The 14,177-nt window shown below is 40.7% G+C and overlaps 1 long non-coding RNA gene across 3 annotated transcripts in view; it reads right to left on the reverse strand.

Annotated features, from left to right (window-relative positions):
* Positions 1 to 14,177, reverse strand: part of LOC307226899 — a 139,961-nt gene that overhangs the window by 55,614 nt on the left and 70,170 nt on the right. The gene's annotated exons all lie outside the window — the stretch shown is intronic.

Here is a 14,177-nt window from a genome sequence, read left to right on the forward strand (position 1 = left end):
GCATGATTTAATACTGTTTTATAATCTCAAAAAAAATGGGGGGAGGGGGTTAAAGGAGAGAGGAGGGCAGTTGTGTTATTGTCATTCATCAAAGGGGCCCTTTCACATTTCTTTGCTTTCACCTGCTGAGACCCATTTGGTCTCTTTCAAAGAGAATGCAATGACAAAATGAATGAAAAATGCAAGAATAAGAGTCCCTTTTTCTATCCAATAGTATAATCAATGGGTACTTGTTATCCCTATTGTATTTCACAGAGGTAGTTGTAAGACAATTAAATCTCGCTTCTCAGGCAAATAATTTTGGTAGTTAACCTGAAATAGCCAACAATATTGAAGAGAATGAATGCATGTGAAGCAGTGATGTAATGGGATACTGCTTTGCCAGGGATTTATTTTTTTAAAAAAACCAATTCTTTACAGCTTCACTAAACTACAGTATATGTGAACTGTAATTACTGACTGATACCATCCAAATGGAAGACAGAGAGAAGTGGAATGTTCCAGCAGATGACAAAAAAGGTGAACAATTGTGACACAGTCTTTAAAATACAGAAAAGTAAAAGAAAGAGAACAAGCCTAAAGCAGCACAATATTGTATTATCTCTAAAATCTAACTGTAGCTTAATAAACAGGAAATGTTTACATAGTTAACAACTATGGTGTAACAACTAATTTAGTTTTAATTCCTTTTGCACCAACCTACATTTGCACATTAATCTTTCCCTCTTCTTACTGAATTGCTTACATGTCGAAAGAAAGATTGCATTGGGTTGGAGCAAAAGAACACTCGTTTCATACATTTTTTGTTATTTATACAACCTCTTTTGGAAGGTGCTCAAATCCCTTTCCCAATCTCAATGAGTTAGAATTTACTTCACCACCTAACATATCTATAAACCTACATAACCTTATACCTCTGTTGAGAATTCTGTTCCATCGGTCTCTATACAATTAAATACTCTAGCTATTCTTTCCCTCTGGTTTTAGTGAAACTGGTCTCAGCCCTTAACTATTTAATTCAAGCACAGTCTAGATAATTTAACCCCTGTTGAATGTCAATGAACAAATCTTCTGTTTCTGTCTTAATAAGTGGCTCCTGCACATTCTTGGGCCTCTTTCTTTTGTCAGGAGACTTATCCATGCACTTGATCAACCTCACATATGAGTGGGTAGCTCATAGATCAAAGATGCAACAGTTTCCCTGATCTTCAGAATATATTTCAGATTTAGAGAGTATGTCCCCAATATAATTGGTGAATGTGGTGCTTCAGCACACAGTACACCAAAGCATAACATAATGCGATGTTGGGCAAGCACTGCAGTGATATTACAGTGGCTTTGAAAAGAGAGAAGACAGTGTACATTTTAGAAGCCCAAGCAGAAAATTCAGATCTCTTGAACCATGGCACACACATGGTTGCTTCAAGGGTCATAATGTGGTGAATCCTGGATTCAGGGAAGGGAGTCTGATCGAATGGAGGCTTCCGCTGGCAGATATTGGATATTGGTGAGACTTCAACTCTGATCCCATGACTCTCCGCTTCTTAATGGTAGGACATTAATTACAGTGGAACTTTAAAATCTAAAATTATGGCTCAAGTTATTACAGACCTGGATGCTGGTTCCCACTGAAATCAACAAGACTAATGATCCTTTACTGACACTTGCAAAGAAAACCACAAAATGCTCTATTCCATCTCCTGAACCAATGTAAGGTCATGAACTATCACATTAAAGTCACTGCTACTGGCATTTTACTCCAACTTTGATAGACAATTGGTAAATATCCACTCTAGGAGGATAGCTGTTTGCATGAATCACTCTTTCGGTATAACTAGTAGCAGATTGAGTTGAAAGTTATGTGATAGATCCACTGTGTTTGTACACCCCCAAAAGTTGCTTGGGGTGCTTTTTTAAAGCCTCCTACATTCAATGTGACACATGTGTCTGCACACATACATACATACACTCTTCCCAGATGGTTGGAGCAGTCCGCAGTGACAGTGCCAAGAACAGTGTTGGGGCAGGTAGGAGATTAAATCCAGGCCTCTGTTCCTCCTTCCATCAGCTGATGGAGCTGTCAAAGGTGACATTGTTGACCTTCCATTTAGAAATTACATGCATGGAGATCTCTGTGCACAGAAACATCTGTAAGGATCTGTGGATCAGGACCTCTGTTTTTGTTTTTTTTAAGCACAAAATGTGAGAAAAAAGTCATTCTTTTTTCATCAGAGGCAACGAGAACACTGTGATGGAGGGAGTTCTTTTTAAAAAAAATAGTACAAAGAAACATCAGTTGCACAGTAAATAATGTGCCTGGGATTGTGGCCTCCAATGGTGCTCATGGATATTTGTTAAGAATAGCCTTCTGCACCATACAGCACTGTCATGATGGATCGAGACGTGCTATGGTCTCAGTTTCATTCATCCCAACACTGGCTTTGAGTCCATGTCAGATTCTGTACCCTTCAACAAAAAATGATTGGCAGATTGTTTCAGACTGAGGCGTAGGGGACCAAGTGCTGTTGTTAGTCAAATTCTACTGTTAATTCACTGCAGAGAAGCAAATGGGAAGAAGGATAATAGACCTTCCTTCATGTTGTGCAGCATTTCTGGCTGATACAATTGGCCCTCCAGAAAGGAACACAGTTTCTGGAGCTGCTATTGTTTTGTACAGGGAATAAATTGCATTCTTTTTGGCATTCTCTCTCCCCCTCTACCCTCCCGCCTTCTTTCATCAGCACTGTTGGGGGAAGGTAGAATTCACAAAACTAGCCCCTCGTTTAGTTTTTTCCCTTTCATCTTTTCCGCCTCCGTTATCTTTTATTTATTTTCTCTTATTGTTTATTTATTATGAGATTTCTGATAACTGTCCCTTTGTCAATTAGATAGCAGGGCGGTGTACAAAATGAGACCGAAGATGGTTATACAACCGTAAATAACAGCCATGAAACTGAACAGCAAACAAGCAGTCAAAACAACTTTCAGAGGCAGTAAAGAGAGACCATGCAGCTAATATACCCAGGGACAAACAGACAAGTTTTGACCTGGCATCAAAAAGAGAACAAACTTTGCTGTACTTAATGCCTAACATATTTCTTAGATTTTGGGAAATCAATCTATCATCTATCTAACTATTTATTGTTTTCTTATTTTTGCAATCCTGTTCATGTCTCATTTAGTGCTGTTTTAATAGTTTTCCCGCATATTTGTAATATTGTGTATTTAGTTATATCTATCTATCTATCATCTATCTATCTATCTATCTATCATCTATCTATCTATCTATCTATCTATCTATCTATCTATCTATCTATCATCTATCTATCTATCTATCTATCTATCTATCATCTATCATCTATTTATCTATCATCTATCTATCTATCTATCTATCTATCTATCTATCTATCTATCTATCATCTATCTATCTATCTATCATCTATCTATCTATCTATCTCTATCATCTATCTATATCTATCATCTATCATCTATCTATCTATCTATCTATCATCTATCTATTATCTATCTATCTATCTATCTATCTATCTATCTATCTATCTATCTATCATCTATCTATCTATCTATCATCTATCTATCTATCTATCTATCATCTATCTATCATCTATCTATCTATCTATCTATCTATCTATCTATCTATCTATCTATCATCATCATCTATCTATCTATCTATGCATGCCAACACTTTTTGGAACTGACTCCAATGTTCCTAATTAGATGTCCCACATTCAGAAAATTAGAAATCCTTGTTGCTGGCTACTTTGTCAGAGAGTAGGCATAGAGACACTCTGACAAAGACAAGAGCCAAACTAGATTTAATGGCCAGTTTCATGAGTTTAAATATGGAATTCCCTGCTTACATGGAAAGAGCTTGCCACTGCTTACATCCCTGTAGTCCCCCTGCTTCCAAGTGTTTTCCCTTCACCCTCCCTGCACTGAAGCCACTTCTGGTATCGGAGACCAGTGAAGGAGGAGAGTTGTGGGAAGATCTCTGCATGCATCAGACATGCACCTCCTTGCTTTCTAAACTCAGATACCTCCCCTAGGCTCCTCCTCCTTTGTGACCAGTGTAGTTCTGTGTTTAAATGCAGTAAATTCCTGCATTTAACATTTAGTTTGGCCCTAGCTAACCCCAAATAAGGTTCCCTACTGACAAAACAGTACAAGTCTGCCAATAAAATCTAAAGCAAATATACTGATAGTCTCAAAACTATCAGGATGCTTTGATCTAGGCAGACAGACTTAGAAAGAAATCCCCTTAGCTTCAGTGGGATTTGTTTGTAGGCTCACAGCTTAAGGATGCAATCCTGCACCCAGGTAGGCACATTCAAGGTCACTTTACCTGCCATTTCCAATTTATGAATAGAGGGGGAGAAGCATGTATACTGTCTCATTTAAAGTATGATTGCCGCGACTACACAGGGTGATATGTTAGCCGGGATACACTAGTTGTGTATTTTTCAGAAATTCAGATGGCATACCTATTTATTTCCGCATGGAAATTATTTCCATTCAGTGGGAGAAATGTCCTATCACTCCCACTGAAGTAGATGGTCACAGTCCAGGTGTGTAGGTGGAAGACCACACCGGGGAGGCATATGTGAACTGCACTGAGCTCCTTAGATGAAGAGTGTGGTGCAAGCTTAACAAATAAATGCAGCCAGAGTTAACGATGCACTCACCCGCACTTTCATTTGCCCCACCACTTCCCCCTGGGAAAACCAGCTGAATCAGAACCAGTGGCAATAGGGTTTTCTGAGGATTGGCGTTCGCTCCAATTTACCACTAAAGGGTGGGTTTTCTGGGGGAATGCAGCAGATCAAGGGCAAAACTGCTTGGGCTATGGCCAGAAATCACAAAACAAGCAGAAAGCAGCTTGGAACTGTGCTTTCTAGGTATGGCACAAGCAGAAATGTATATGAGCCCTATGTCTAAATCTCAGTGGAATTGGTGCTTCTCAGTGCTCTCCATTCATGGGAAGTTCTTTGATTCAGCAGATATATCCATGAATGAAAGGGGAAGGGCTGTGATTTCCTCAAGTTCGCTTTTCTTCTAAAGCTTTCCAAGCCACCCCTATGATATTTTGGAAAGTCTACTCTACAGCAGATGGAGAAGGTCACAAGAGACTGCAGAAGGAAAGGGAATCAGTAAATAAATGACTTACTTCCCCTACTTCTGCTCTTGAAAACTAGATTAAAGAGTAATCCCTGGGTGGAAATGGAACATTAGTTACAGGCCTGAGTATTCTAAACCTATGGCTTTCAATGGGATTTGGTTTCAACTACCTCCTCATTGAATTATGCCCAGTGACGGTCACACTTTGCATGTGTGTATGTTGTCAACAATGGTTTGCGAAATAAATCTATTAAGCCTTGTTGTCAGGTAAAATTGGATCATCCAAGTTGGTAAAGATCCATGGAATTTCTTCAAGAAAAAAAGGGGGGGGGAAGAACTAGTTCACAATCTGGCATGGTCAGATTTTGGGGGTTGCATGGGAAACTTCCCTGTGGAGAGCTGTACTCACAAAAGCTCACCTTTTCACCCTCCTAAATATGTAGGCATTTGAAATCAGGGTTCCAGAGCACTTGCTATTTGGGGTGGGGAAGAGAGGTGCAATCTCGCTGACCACTCCATGTGTTGGATGGATGTACTATTGCAGATACATTTAATCACCAGCTATTATGTAAAAAAATAATAATAATGGGGGGGGGGTTGACCTATGGAAAAGACTTCTGGAACTTTGGTTAATGAAAGAATGAAGGGCTGGGGGAGATTACATTAATTGCCTTGCCTAAGATGACCTACTAAGCAAACCTAGGGCTATCTGGTGTCAAAATGAGGCCACCCCTCCATCATTTACAATGCCCCCCATTGTTTTACCTTTTTCTGAATCAGGATTATCTGCTATGAACCCATTCTGCGCGTTTAACAATTTCTACCACAGATGTGCTTTCTGGTTTGGGGCAAGTTGCTTTCAGTCCCTCTACATACAGAGCAGAAGGTACCTGGTTGCTTCTTCCAGTGTTATTTTGTAGGCCTCAGTTGAGTTCAGCAAGCTGATTTGAATTGGTCGGCTTGCTGTTCTCTGTGGACTTGCCAAAGGAATAATGGGTATGCATGTTTAGCTCTTTGGAAACTTTCTTAAGAACTACAGTTATAGAAAAAGTCTTACTTAAACTTTTATCTCTGTTCCTTGAGAAAGCATTGCTTATGTAAAGGAATTCTGGAGAGAGCTGGCAGCAACCAAGCTAGGGAAGCTTTGGTTGGCTGGTGAGAGTTGTGGGGCATTCAAGCCTTGAGCACAGACTCTTTTATGAGAGAAATTGCCACTGCTGACATCTGTAGCTTTCAGCTCAATCTACAGTACAATTCATTAAGTGTGTTGAATCCAAACCACTTTCTTCCCAAAGAAGTCTCCTCCTGAACTATTGAATAGCTGCCTTTTAGTGTGGTGTCAGTAATGTTCAACATCAGGTCCAAAATTAAGGGTTGACATTGTTAGGCGTCTGCTGAGACCTGCACCCAGACGTGGGGCTCACTGCTGGTCACCAGGAGCTCCCTGGTCTTGGTGTTATTTAAAAACGGTGGAGAATTCAAACAGCTTTGGAAACAGCACTGGAACAGCATCAGTTAATGTGTTCATTCCCAACCCAGAGCAGAAATCTGGCAAGTGAATGTTCGCTTCCATTGTTTTTTTAAAGTTTATAAATGTAATGTGAGTGATGGCATTCCTGACCCCCTTTTCTTGATGTTCCCTTCCATTGAATTGAATGGTGTGGCCTCACATAACCATCACATATAAATAATTGCATTAGGTTCGGCATCAGCAGACAGCAAGCCGAACAATATTTTCGCAGAAGCCGAAGTACATTGGGCTGGAAACAGCGCTGCTTGTGGCAAATGCAAGATGCATTCATACATCCCCAGTGTTCCTCCTCTTGCCTTGGCTACTTACCGACCCACTCTTCCTTTGGAAAGGAGAAGTAGCAGCAGGTAACATTGCCTGTTCGCTTGCCTAAACTCAGCCTCTTAGTGGTGAGGGACAAGCAGACAAGAATTCCCCACCAAGAATTCCCCACCAAGAATTGCCCAAGAATTCCCCACCACAAACACACACACATACACACATGGGTCAAAACTGATCTGGATCAGAAACAAACCCTCCAGATACTGCTGGATCACACCTCCCATCATTCCTGGCCATTGGCTATGTTGTTCAGCAACATCTAGAAGCCACAGTATCCTGATCCCTAGTCTAGGTGATTCATGGGTCTGGATTAGGCTGCTGCATATGAGGCTGAGTATTCATACCTCCTTTGCTAATATCTACCCCTTGTCTTAATTATTTGTTTTCTTTGATTTGGAAAAAAAACTGGGGGAGGGGAATCCCAATTTTTGAGCACACCCAATGTATTGTTTAGAATCACAATTGGGTGAAATTAACAGTGTCTGCCTCATTCTAAAATGAACCAGAGGAGAATTAGTTCAGATTCCTAGGTGGGTTAGAAAGCAGCATGCAGATCTTAACTATCCTTAAATAGAGATGCATTTTTAAAACCTCTTAGATTGTAAGAAATACATATGATGCCAGTTCAAAAAAGTATAAAATGTATTATGCAGTCTCTGTATAAACACAACGATATCAGTAGCACAGGGAAATAAATTATGCTGCTCACTTTCCCAGGGTGTAATATCTTTTCTGAGCATATGTAAATTTGCTTTAAGAGGTTTAAAAGGAGTTTCTTAAAATATACTCCAAACTACAACAGATTTGTCATTCATGCACTGCTGAGCATAGAGGCTTAATTTTACTTTTTTTGCTATTATTTTAAATCAAGGCACTTATCCAAAAGATCAAAACAGCTTTTAAATGGACATTTTTGTGATGGGGGAAATGATAATATGTGTAGGAATATGGTAATTTTCCTACTGTGGAAGTAAAGATAGGTACCATGAACATAAACCTGCACCAGGAAAAATTAATCCTTCCTGCAATCTAAATAACATTGCCCAGTGAACAGAAGGGCTAAATTTGTCTCCATCAGCCGATATTGGGACTTGTCAGTATAGAAATATGCTGAGAATGCTCAGTTTCTATCTGAAAATTCAGATGAGGACTGTAATAAACAGAAAGGGTCCAAATGTAGTATTTGAAAGGAAAGGTGAAAAAAACCCCACATATTGACTGTGACTCTGCAAACCAAGTTAGAAACATAGTCCCATACTCAGTGATGGAAGACTGAGCAAACTCATCTATGGACTGGCTGTATTGTTGACCAGTGCTATGTTCCATGTGTCTTTTTCAACAAGTTGTCTGTCGACAATCTGGTTGTCAAAATATATGGAATTAAGCCAATCTAGCCCTTTGGGGAAAGGGCACATGCCAACCTTAAAGCTTCAACTGAAATGGATTGGGAATTGACCAGTTTGGAAATGATAATTTTGAACTGGGCTGTCATTTTCTCATCCTTCACAATCTAACCCTTAACGAAGAAGAAAAAAAATCAGTGCCAGGAAGAAAAATGTGTGCATGTGTGTGTGTGATTTCTCTGCATGCATATGCAAAATAGGCCATTGTGAGGAATGGCAAAATACATCATAACTTTATTTATCTGTTTCCAGCACAGAATAATATTAAGGAAAACCCGAACTATTTACTAGGCAAGGTGGCATAATGATGTTTACCCAATTAATTGTCTTAGTTCAAAGCTAATCCTATTTTTATGCTGGGCGGGGGCGACGATTGTGTGTGCTCAAATCAGGCATGAGAAAGAACACCCCCCCCAAAAAAAGCAGGTGAATCATATGTGACTAAACAGGGCTTGGATAGCAAATATACACAAATGGTTTACCATGTGGCACTGCAGGGATGTCCCAGGGCAGTGCTCTCCCGCCATCTAGTGGAGACAGGGAGTCAAGTAAGCTTCCTAAATCCTTGAAGCCCACAAAATGCACTCAGCGCGGAGCCTAGTCAGCACTCTGGGGTGATTTGAATTTGTTGTTATGAAAAGCTGCCATAATCTTTTCCACCATGTGTGTGACCAGACAGCGATGAGTTTAATACTGTTGTAGAATAATCCTATCCCTGTCTACTCGAAAGTAACTGCTATTTTGTGCAATGGCTCCCAGCAAAGTGGGCTTGAGCCTTAATTAAGCGTTTTAGCTTCCATCTACATCAGAAACACATTTGAATGTGTCTACACATATTTATAAATGTACATAGATGTTGCCTAGGTACAGGTGTAATACTGCCCAAACTCTCTTCCTGCTCTGTGTTCTCAGCCTTTCTGGACACTTTAAAGCACACTGTGAGAGAATTTTATTCCAAAGTGTACAAATAAGCATTTGAATCACAACAAACACACATATCTTTATTTGTCCCTCCTCACAGACTGTGAGGCAACAGATTGCCACAGATCAGCTGAGTACTATACCTTAGATTCCAGCCAACTGGCACCCTAATTTAAATTCCAGCCAAGTGCAATCCAAGTGTATTTTTCAGTGTTATGTATTTACTTGGCTATCCATTCATTAATTTATTCATACATACATACAATTATGAATCACCTCCGGATCTCATAATAATTTTTTGAAGGTGCCTACAGAGTGTGTGTGTAGTGGTGGTGGGGACTGAGCCCTTTTCTCATCTGATCCCAGTTCTAAAGTGCAGCCCAATATCTGTCTGAACATATTCAAAGTGTCTTCTTACTTTAGAATCCCTACTCTAACAGAACTGGAAAAGCTGTTCATTACATTAGTGTCTGCGAGTAGTAATGGAAGGAGAAATAAGAGTATTTCATGTTTTTATATTGTGATTTTATGTTCTAACTGCCCTAAGACCTGTAGGTACAGAGCAGTATACAAATTAATAAATAATAATAATAATAATAATAATAATAATAATAATAATAATAATAATGTAACATATGAAGGCCTGAACAACCTGACACCGGGTTACTTGAAAGACTGGCTGCCCCTGTATAGACCAGTATGATCACTTAGATGATATGGGAATTTTTTTACACATGGCATTGCACCCTAAAGAATATCACATGGCATGGCAGAGACTTAAAAATGGGCATTTGCCCCTGTATTGTGGTATGTCCCTCCCTCTGCCATATGCGAAGATTTATTTATTCATCAGTTCCTACAGACATCTCATAAACTCGTATCTATTTTCCCAGGCTTTTCCCTGACCCTGATACTTTCTGTTCTTATCTGTTTTTATAATATTGTTTGACTGGTGTTTGTGATGTATCTGTTTTTAATCACACCATTTTATTGTTTTTGTGTTGGGCTTTTGTATACCGCCTAGAGATGCTTAAGACTTAAGTGGTTCAGAAAGCCTTTTTTGATTGATTGATTGATTGATTGATTGAGTAGAAAGTCACAAGTGCCTTCTTAAATTGCTGAATCATTGTGAGACTCTACATGCCCCTCTCCGCATTTACGTGAAATTAGTGTTAACATATCAGGCCATCAGGGTTTTGTTTTTGTTTCGTTTTTTTCAAAAAGCTAAAATTGATTATTACTACTTGTTAGAATAATTGCTAGGCTGAACCCTGTCACTAGCTTTTATATTGATTAAGGGGGAAAAAAAGTAATTCAGTCTCAGTTGAATTCCTCCTGAACCCTTCCCACAACCAGCAAATTTAAGTGCTGGAATTAAATTTATTACCTGCTCATGAAACTGAACTACTGGTCTTAAAGTGTATTGTTGAGGCTTAAGTATCCCAATCCTAAATGCATTAACTTGAAAGCAAGCCCATATGACTCAATGAAATTTATTGAGTAAATAACTGTGATCCAGAGTGCACCTTGCTGCATTCTTGGCATCCTGCCCCTCACCCTAAACAGCATTGCTCACCTATTGGAGCCGAGAGGCTGGTCTGAATCTCCTTCCAGGACAGTGACATCATCACAGTCATTAGTGCTATCAGAACAGACAACACTAATTATGCATTCAGTGCTGCTTGGGGATACATTGTGCACACTGCTCAGGTGTTGAATATGTGACATATGCAATTGGGGGAACTGCGTAGACATCTATTTCTGCAGGCAGATCACTTCCACTATATCACAGGTGTGCTTTAACACGACTGTAGGATCATCAATAGGGACGCAGGTGGCGCTGTGGGTTAAAGCCTCAGCGCCTAGGACTTGCCGATCGAAAGGTCGGCGGTTCGAATCCCTGCGGCGGGGTGCGCTCCCGCTGCTCGGTCCCAGCGCCTGCCAACCTAGCAGTTTGAAAGCACCTCCGGGTGCAAGTAGATAAATAGGGACCGCTTACCAGCGGGAAGGTAAACGGCGTTTCCGTGTGCGGCTCTGGCTCGCCAGAGCAGCAATGTCACGCTGGCCACGTGACCCGGAAGTGTCTCCGGACAGCGCTGGCCCCTGGCCTCTTAAGTGAGATAGGCGCACAACCCCAGAGTCTGTCAAGACTGGTCCGTACGGGCAGGGGTACCTTTACCTTTACCTTTAGGATCATCAATAACCAACCAGATTTCTAGAGCTGATTTCTGTTGTAGTATTCTTGATTTATTTAATGAATTTGTAGGTCAACCTGTCAGTAAGTATCTCCACCCTAGGCAAGTAAATGTTGTTAGAATCGGATCCTTTCCCCTTCTTTTTGTGGTGAGGAGCGTCTTTCACATTATGACAATAAAACTTACATTGGAGAGAATGAGAATGCAATAGGAAAACTTGTAATTTCTGTTAGGTATCTTGCACTGGCAACATTCACACATTCTTAGGCTCTGAGAATCTCTTGTGAATGCAACTGGAGTGAAACCAGTATGGTCTTCTCCCCAGTTCATAATAATTGAGCTAGGCTACTGGCTGTCATAGAGGGACATGAGTGGCACTGTGGGTTAAACCACAAAGCCTAGGACTTGCTGATCAGAAGGTCGGCGGTTTGAATCCCTGCCAACCTAGAAGCTCGAAAGCACATCAAAGTACAAGTAGATAAATAGGTACCGCTCCGGCGGGAAGGTAAATGGCGTTTCTGTGCACTGCTCTGGTTCACCAGAAGCGGCTTAGTCATGCTGGCCACATGACCCGGAAGCTGTATGCCAGCTCCCTCGGCCAATAAAGCAAGATGAGCGCCGCAACCCTAGACTGGACCTAATGGTCAGGGGTCCCTTTACCTTTACCGGCTGTCATAACATGAACAATGTCCCAGCAATCTGGGTGTCATGGGCTGAAACATTCTGGAACTACTTTAATCAGTTTACTGCATGTATCCTCAATGGATGCCTGGCATGGCAAACTGAAATTGAAAGTATGCGCGCAATCCCATCCAATGCAGCTTTAGCACCCATGTGCAGAGGATTCTGCAGGTTCACTAGGATTACAGAGAGGATAGCATACATTCACAAGCTCAAAATCACCTACTTGTACACATCTACTCATGCACTTTCCATATTCTCATCCATGACCTGCACTCTGGGAAGGTTATTGTTGTGTTCTAGAGTGTAAATAAGCCATGCAGAGGGGAGACTGGCTATAGATGCACAGACCTCCTATTTCCCTTCATGACACCTGGTATTCCATGAATGTGTGCTCTCACAAATGCAGAAAACAAGATTCTACCAAACCTGTGGGAACTCACGGTCTACTCACAATAGACTGGATTCCACATCTAATATTAAGCACATATGCATTTTTCTACCCTGCATATTCTTACATTCTGACTCATTTTTCTCTCTTTCTCTCTCCCCATTTTGAAGTACAGATGGAAAACTCAGATATCGGAATAAGAAGAGAAGAGTTTGGATTTGATATCCCGCCTTTCATTCCCCTTCAGAAGTCTCAAAGCGGCTAACATTCTCCTTTCCCTTCCTCCCCCACAACAAACACTCTGTGAGGTGAGTGGGGCTGAGAGACTTCAAAGAAGTGTGACTGGCCCAAGGTCACCCAGCAGCTGCATGTGGAGGAGCGGAGACACGAACCCGGTTCCCCAGATTAGGAGACTACCGCTCTTAACCACTACACCACACAGTGCAGTTAGCTCTTGCATCTTTCACACGCAAGTTCAGCATTGCATTTTTAAAATGCCAATCATTGCCAAGAATGGAGCCGCTGTTTCTTTTTCATAATTTCTTTAATTAAGGCTGAAGCTGCTTGTGATTATTGTGCAATAATGTTCCTATTTCGTGAAACAGTTTCTTAGCTCACATGCCAAATTTATGCCCAACATGTGTAGAAGCACTGCTAAATATGCAATATAAGTAAGATAGTGTGATTGATTTTGTGATCGTAACACGTTTAAGTAGCTGGAGGAATTCACAGATCATATTCTTGGGAAGCCTCTCTTAAATCCACATCTTCATTCACTCATTAGACAAATATACACCCTGCCTTTCTTTAGGCAAAGAAACCAGAGCAGCTTACAGCAATAAACACTGTAACTATAACAAAGCAGCAGTAGCAAGACTTGATTCTAAGGATGTCTATGACCGAAAATAACTTGTTAAAAAATGCACTTCACAAATAAGTGCATGGGTGTAGCACCCTGCCTTAGTACACTAAGGATTTGAATCTGGCACATTAAGGCAGACTGCCAGATCTCTCGCCAGTTCCTCACTGTGCAGAGATTTAAACCAGCATAGAAATAGGAGTGGAAGGAATGTAACACGGATTGATGGTTGAACAGAGGTGGATCCAGGTGTATATTTTTTCTAAAGGTGCTAAAGCATAATTCAGAAAAAGCTGAGTATGCTTAAATCCTGTTTAAGTAGGGTTTATGCAAATGATTTTTCAGTTAGATTCTTCTGGCTCTCATAAAATGTAAGCATACCTAACTCTCTTTTGACCGCTTTGGGCATTTTGAAGAAGTGGCAGGAGAAGAGGAAGGAGGAGTCACATATTCATTCTCTGTCACTACTTCTCTGAGAACAAAAGAACATAAAGTAAAACAGTGGAATCCTCCAAGCATCAGTATTGGGACCTGTGCCTTTTAACCTGTTTGTAAATGATCTAGAGTTAGGAGTGACCAGCTGAACCATAAAGAAGGCTGATCGCTGAAGAATTGATGCTTTTGAATTATGGTGCTGGAAGAGACTCTTGAGAGTCCCATGGACTGCAAGAAGATCAAACCTCTCTATTCTGAAGGAAATCAGCCCTGAATGCTCACTGGAAGGACAGATCATGAAGCTGAG

Source organism: Podarcis cretensis (genome assembly GCF_951804945.1).
Source record: "Podarcis cretensis genome assembly, chromosome: 11".
In the NCBI taxonomy this organism is placed as follows: domain Eukaryota; kingdom Metazoa; phylum Chordata; class Lepidosauria; order Squamata; family Lacertidae; genus Podarcis; species Podarcis cretensis.